At 46.2% G+C, this 7711-nt stretch overlaps 1 pseudogene; it reads left to right on the forward strand.

Annotated features, from left to right (window-relative positions):
* The first annotated feature begins 2278 nt into the window (after positions 1 to 2278).
* On the forward strand, positions 2279 to 3961 carry LOC126941119 (E3 ubiquitin-protein ligase COP1-like; annotated as a pseudogene).
* Positions 3962 to 7711: the final 3750 nt, after the last annotated feature.

The raw sequence follows: 7711 nt of genomic DNA on the forward strand, positions 1-7711 counted from the left end.
GGACTGCACAAATACCAGGGCATGGGGATCACTGGAGCCATCTGGGAGGTTGGCCACAACCTGCTGGCCAGCTTCAGACCTCCCATATCAGCCAGCACCTCAGCATCTGCAGGCTGGTTGGCTGGAGCATAGCAAATCTCATCCCTGGAACATCTGGCTTGCCAGTCAAAGCTCCCCCCACATACCATCCCGTCTGTCCTGCTATGCATTTTCATCCTACCACCTTCTACTACAGACAGCGCTCCAAGTCGTTTGTAGTATGCCCTAAGGAAACTTTATTCCATTGTAAATAAACTCGATTAACACAGGCTTGACTAACGAGGCTCTCTTTCCCTAAACTCCATGGAAATGCCCCCTCTGAAACTTTCTCAAATAGACGTAAGTCACTCTTTCATGTCTCAAAGATGTAATCAGTTTCAACAACCACCCTCATACTCCACTTGAGCGGATGGCCACACCCTGCAGCCTGTCCCCTCGAACTGCCTGACCGCTGAAATCTTAAAAAACATGCCAAATTCTGACTCCAACCTCTTCAACTGCTAGCTTTCTCTTTGCCATATTCTTTTTTTCTTGTTCTTCGTATCTATGAAAACCCCTAGTCCAATCCCAAGTGCTGCACCCTTTCTTACCTTTTCCACAGAACAACCCGAGCTCCATGATGTATCACTTCAACCAGTTTTGCTAACACCCTCTCATGCCCTTGACACTTCATACTTCTGTAATATCCACTCTACAAATGGTTAATCTTAGAGAAACTTCCGGGACTTTTAATCTCAGACAAACTAGGGTAACAAAAACCAATTTACCCTCCTAAGTGTAAGAAATAACTGGGAAATATATATATATTTTTAAATGGTGTGCAAGATACTGGACATCAGGCAATGGAGGATAACAATCTCCAGGACACAGGAAACAAATTGGGTGACTCCTAGGATTGCGCAGCTTATGGCCTGAGGGAACTTCTAGAACACGGGTGCAGGGAGGGGAGATCCAGGTGGAGCCACATGGTTTCTCCTGTTTGAGGAGATAAGGCTGAAAGTTCAAAGGGCCAAAGTGGCGAACATCTACGGGGCAGAGTGTGAGACATACAGCTACGCAGAGAGAGAATTCTAAAGATCTCAGAGCGTCCCCCTCAAGTCTTTAGCTAAGTACTGATCACAACAAGCTTGTAAGGACATTACAGAAAACAAAAAGATTAGAAGGAACAATAGTCAGAGTTCACACAGGCCAGAATAGTTCCAACAACCCAAATTGAACTTCAAGAGATGAAAACTACAAAGCCTGAGAGATGTAGCAAGTTTAACTATGTTGTGGACTATACTAACCATCTGTTTCCTAATATAGCCTGAGGTGGCCTGGGTCCAACGGGAACTAGGCCTGACACTCCCCAAATGCTTCCAGGAGGGGGCTCTCTGGAAGGTGACACCTCAGGCCAGGGTGCCCATGCCATGCTCACCTTGCTCTCAGTCCTACCTGCTTCTCTCCACCTCACACCTTTGCTCACCAGACCACCACAGGGGATCACCTGGCCACACACAGCAGCCTCCTGTCCCCAAAACTCAACACGAGCCTAGGGGGCTTTGAAAACTTGAACACCATATTGCATCACTGGATCCCAAACCTGCTGATGGCTCCCGAGGGCTCTGGGAACATTCAAACTCCAAACTCCTCACCATGCCTAAGAGACCCTTCTGTGTCTCCAGCCTCGTCAGCCGATTCCCCACTACATTCTGGCTCCTACCCACCCGTGAGAGCCCTCTCAGCCACCACACCAGGTCAGACTCCACTGGGACGAGCCCCTGCTCCTCATGCTCTTTGGTGACTTTTGCCTCCTTGTCCTTATCATCTTCCCCATTGCCACCACTATGGCAGCTTCGGCTGCTGTCCAGCGGGGTGGCCCAGGCCACCAGCTTGGATAGCCCTGGGGCCCAGTGTGGCCGTGTTGGTGGTGCCCACTGTGTCAGGCAGTGGCAGGGTGGTATCCATAGTCCTGTCCCAGCTCAGCTGCGTGTCCAGGCCCAGTGCTGGTATAGGAGGCAGCAGCTGTAGACTAGGCAGCAGCAGGAAGCAACCTCTGCTTGCCCCTCCCCTCTGTATCAGGCTCATCCACTCATATAAGGACAACAGCAATGATTTCATATGCCCCATCTGCTTTGATATGATTGAAGAGGCATACATGACAAAATGTGGCCACAGCTTTTGCTGTAAGTATATTCATCAGAGTTTGGAGGACAATAATAGATGTAGCAAGTGTGACTATGTTGTGGACTATACTAACCATCTGTTTCCTAATTTGTTGGTGAACGAGCTCATTCTCAAACAGAGCAAAGATCTAAGGAAAAGAGGTTCAAACTGGACCACTCAGTGAGTAGCACCAATGGCCACAGATGGTGAATATCTCAAGATTTGTTGGGAACTGACCAAGATAACCTTGATTTGGCCAATGTCAACCTCATGTTGGAGCTACTAGTGCAGAAGAAGAAACAACTGGAAGCAGAATCACATACAGCCCAACTACAGAATCTTATACAATTCCTCAAGATTGTAAGAAGAAATAGGAGAGAACAACTGGGACAGTTGCAGAAGGAGCTACATGTTCTGGAAGAGGATATTAAAAGAGTGGAAGAAATGAGTGGCTTATATTCTCCTGTCAGTGAGAATAGCACAGAGCCTCGACTTGAAGCTCCTCCTGCGTCACACAGTAGCATTATGGATTCCACAGGATATAGCCAACATCCAGGTTTCAGTGGCAGTTCTTAGACAAAGAAACAGCCTTGACATAACAGCACATTAGCGTCAAAATGAAAATGGCCCACTGCTCATTTTGAAGACCTGGAGCAGTGTTACTTTTCTACAAGGATGTCTCACGTCTCAGATGATAGTCGAACTGCCAGCCAATTGGATGAATTTCAGAAATGCTTGTCCAAGGTTACTCAGTATAAATTGGTACAAACTTTAACCACATTATCATGCCCTAGTGATCTCTATAATGATTCCAGGATAGTCTCTGGTATTGAATTTGACCAGGATTGTGACTATTTTGCAATTCCTGAGGTTACAATGAAGATTAAAGTCTATGAATATGGCACAGTCATCCAGGATGCAGTGGATATTCATTACCGTGTGAATGAAATGACCTCAATTCCAAAATCAGCTGTATCAGTTGGAGTAGTTACCATAAGAATCTGTTAGCTAGCAGTGATTATGAAGGCATTGTTATCCTATGGGATGGATTCACAGGACAGAGGTCAAAGGTCTAACAGGAGCATGAGAAGAGGTGTGGAAGTGTTTAATTTGATGGACCCTAAACTCCTGACTTTGGGTTCTGATGATGTAAAAGTGAAGCTGTGATCTACCGGTCTGGACAACTCAGTGGCAAGCATTGCGGCAAAGGCTGATGTGTGCTGTGTTAAATTCAGCCTCTCTTCCAGATGCCATTTGGCTTTTGGCTGTGCAGATCACTGTGTCCACTACTGTGATCTTCGTAACACTAAACAGCCCATCGTGGTATTCAAAGGACACTGAAAAGCAGTCTCTTGTGCAAAGTTTGTGAGTGGTGAGGCTAACGCTGTGGAATGTAGGGAAACTGTACTGCCCACATTCCTTCAAGGGTCATATCAATGAAAAAAACTTTGTAGGCCTTGCCTCCCGTGGAGATTATATAGCTTGTGGAAGTGAGAACAACTCTCTCAACCTGTACTATGAAGGACTTTCTAAGACTTTGCTAACTTTTAAGTTTGATACAGTCACAAGCGTTCTGGACAAAGGCCAAAAAGAAGATGATACAAATGAATTTGTTAGTGCCACATGCTGGAGGGCACAACCAGATGCAGAGTTCAGTGTGCAGATTGCTGCTAACAGTGAGGGTACAATTAAGGTGCTAGAATTGGTATGAAGGGTTTACTCAAGTCTAATTGTGCTTGACCCTGCTGAAATACATCTGCAGTTGACAATGAGAGAAGAAACAGAAAATGTCATGCGATGTCTCTCCCCAGAGTCATTATGGGTTTTGGATTTGTTCTGAGTATTTTTTCTTTTTCTCTTTTTCCTCCTCTGTGACCTTTGGGACATGGGGAATACCCAGTGAACTCTGCACCATCAGTGTCACTCCACAGACATTGCTACTGTTGGTGTTGTGGTTGTTGGTTACCTAATTTTTGTGATAGGGAAACACATTCTTTTACATAAAAATAAATAGCAAAAAAGTTTATTGAGCCACAAATAAATAAATGTATATATATATTACTTTTTTCTTGTTTAAATATTTTTAAAAGATAATTTTTACATAAAACTAATGTATGTAGGTTACAACATATGCAGAAGTAAAAGGTTTAACAACAATAGCTGGGAGAGGAAAAAGTGAAGTATTCTGCTATAAGATTCTTCTACTATGCATGAAGTGTAACATCACTAGGAGGTAGACAGTGATAGGTTTAAGATGTACACACACACCCTAGAGCAACCACTATAATAACACAGCAAAGAGTTATGGTGACTAAGCCAACAAAAAAGATTAAATGGAATCTAAAAGAGACTCAATCCAAAAGAAGTCAGAAAAAGAGGGAAAATGGAACAAAGAACAGATGGGACAAACAGAAAACAAAGAGCAAGATGGTAGATTTAAACTTAACGCTATCAATAATCACATTAAAATGTAAACGGGCTAAACACCCCAATTAAAAGTCAGAGACTGTCAGATTGAATAAAAAGAAAGATCCAACTAGATGCTGCCTACCAGAAACCCACTTTAAACATTAAAACAACAACAACAACAAATAAAGAAACACAGCCAGCTGCTTTCTTCAGTACACCAAGCTGCTGAGAGCAGCTAGGAAAAAAAATTACACAAATGAGTATCTTATTGCCGCTGTAAATTCATGGTATCCATCTTTCCTTTTACACTTCTCATGGCCAGTAATCTGAGGTTCCTCCACACTCAGGCTCCTTATGCTATAGCAATGGCTTTCTTCCCTACTCCACAGGAAAAATAAGCTGTTCACCCTCACACCTGTTACGTTTCCACACCTGTTATGTTTCCACCCCATTTTTGCCACATTCGGAGAAACAGTAATCATTTCCCTCCTTCAAAAGACAAGTCTTAAGAGCAGGAATGGTCCCTGAGGCCCCACAGGGACAGGAGGTGCCGGCTGCTTCCTCTCCCCCAGGAGGTCCTTCTCACTGCCTCTGCGTGTCACACCCCATTTCCCCAGGGGCTCGATCAGAGAACCTAAGCATTCTCAGACAACCTCCTAAATATCTCATAGATCCATTCTGTTCTCTCTAATTCCACCAACAAGGTGCTTCCAAGCCTCATGTATTTGGTCTCTACCTGACCGGCAAACTCTTCTCTTAGTATTTGATCCTGTTCCTCCAATCCACCCACCGGTCTGCACCCAGACTGATCCTTCAGAAAGCCAAATGTGAGCCTGTCACTCATCCCTACTTCCCACTCTCTGCCTTCCCACTGCCTTTGAGAAAAACCTCTGGCTCTTCAGCCAGCCTCATGTGGCCAGTCACCTCATCCAGCCTCCCTGCTCCTGGGGGCCATAGTCCTCCTTCAGGTCCTCTGCATCTCAGCTCTTTCTCATCTCAACACACTGGCATATGCTCTGCCCTCGGCCTTGAAAGCAACTCCACTCTGTCTCCATCTCCTCCCCGTCCTCCAGCTTTAGTGGCATGACTTATTCCACAAACACAGGGGATGCAAGTTTCACTTTCAAAATTTTCTTCCAGTCAACTCATATCTGACTCCAGCCCTATCATGCCAGGCTGGAGGAAAATTAGCTCTCCGTCTTTCCTGAGGTTTTTACTCTACCCTACCCTCCAAATTTTACAGAATCCTGGGGTCTTATGCGGGAAGCCCCCAGTGTCCAGTCAGCGTTCATCAGTCTGCCTCTGTCTGTGATTGCCTGGAAACCCCTGTCCAGTCCATGTGGTCATGGGACCTGCAGGCTCCACTGTTTCCTGGAGCTGCCTGGACCACAGGACACTGGAGAAGGCGGCGCCGCCGGGTGGCCAGAGCCCTGCCCTCTGTGTGCACCACCCAGACAGCCTCTCTGGGGTCCTGCCACCTCCTGGGGTTGCAACGACAGATGGCTGCGTAGTTGGCTCATTCTCTCTCCACAGTCCTGAGACATTGTTTCTCTTTTGTGCAACTTCTCCCAGTCTCTCCCTCCCGCTTGGGGACGCCTGTAACAACTACTTCTGTGTGCTCTCCTCCCACCAGCAAAGGTCGTGGAAGCTAAGACTCAGAAAGCCTCATTCCCGCTTCCAAGGGGAAAGGGAAATGATAACCGAAAGGAAACACCAACTCAAAAAGGTATCCCGCCTCATTCCAGAGGCCCTTCCCTGGCCCCGCAGGCTGTGCTCACTGATCTGTCTCTTGGGACTCTTCTCCCTCCTTTCTAACGCTCAGTGTCCCTGTATCCACACGTTCAATGTCTGAGTCACCCACCAGACTGGAAGCCCCGTAGGGCTCGAAGCGTCACACAGTGCCTGCCACTTCGTGTTTATTAGTACTGGTAGAATAAGTGGACGAAGGCAGGAGTCAACAAACAGTACACTTGCTAGCCCTTCGTATGCACAGGCAAAACCTATATACTTGGAGAATCTGTTCTGGGTTTTGACAAACTCTGAAACACCCAGAAAAAAAATACTTGCTCTTTCTTGAGAAACTGCTGTAAAGTCCAGGCTAGAAAGGAAAAAGGAATCGGACATTGGTCTTGGTCCTGATAGAAAAAATTGTGGAAAGCCAAAGGAAAGGTACCTGTTTTAAAGGAAGGGAGCTTAAAATGCAGGCAAACATCAGACAGCATGTCATCGTCACTTGTTTTTATTCTAGCTAATGGCATTTAACTGGCTGCGGTGATACAGTGTCTCAGCCCCGGATGAAACACACTCCTGTAAAGGGAAGTCTGAAGTGTGGGAGCAACCAGTGCGCAGTCTATTGTGTCCCACATCAGAATAACAACTCTTACCTCCTCTCCAGTGCTCGCGCCGAGGGGAATGGTGGTGGTTTCAAACTAGGTCCACAAATTCTCTGCTGAACCTCCCTGCAAGAGGTGGAGCCTAATTCCCATCTTCTTGGATATGGGCTGACTGAGTGACTCAGTTGTAACAATGAGGACAAAGTGGAATGAAGGTGTACAATTCCAGGACGAGGTCATGAGAAGGCACAGCGGTGAATGCCCCTTTGGAGAAGCCCCACAGATGAGGAACTGAGGCCTCCAACCAACAGCCAGCGAGAACCCAGCAGTCATAGACTGAGTGGGAAGTGGATCCTCCAGCCCAGGCAATCCAGTGACCAGAGCCCCCGTCTACACCTTGACTGCAAGCCCACGAGAGACGCTGCACCAGAGCCACCCACCCAAACCACACTGACTCCCGGCTCTCCAAAACTGTGCAAGATCACTACTATTTGTTATTTTAAGCTGTGGAATTTTGAGGATAATTCTGTACCTCTGACTTAGGCTCTCGTTCTGGCATCCATTAGGAGGTTCCAGAGAGAGGTACTTCCAACCTAGAAACTTAAAGGTATAGGTCAAAGTTCCCTATGGTCCAGGTTCTGGAAACTTCTGCCCATGGGATATTTCCCCAAGTGTGGTATACAAGATGATTGTAGATGGTGCAAAGATAAGCGTTTATTTTCATAACACTTCTGAATTTCATTTACTATGGATTGGAAAAGTGCTGGTTTTCCACTTTGGAAAAG

Source organism: Macaca thibetana, chromosome 18, assembly GCF_024542745.1.
Source record: "Macaca thibetana thibetana isolate TM-01 chromosome 18, ASM2454274v1, whole genome shotgun sequence".
NCBI lineage: Eukaryota > Metazoa > Chordata > Mammalia > Primates > Cercopithecidae > Macaca > Macaca thibetana.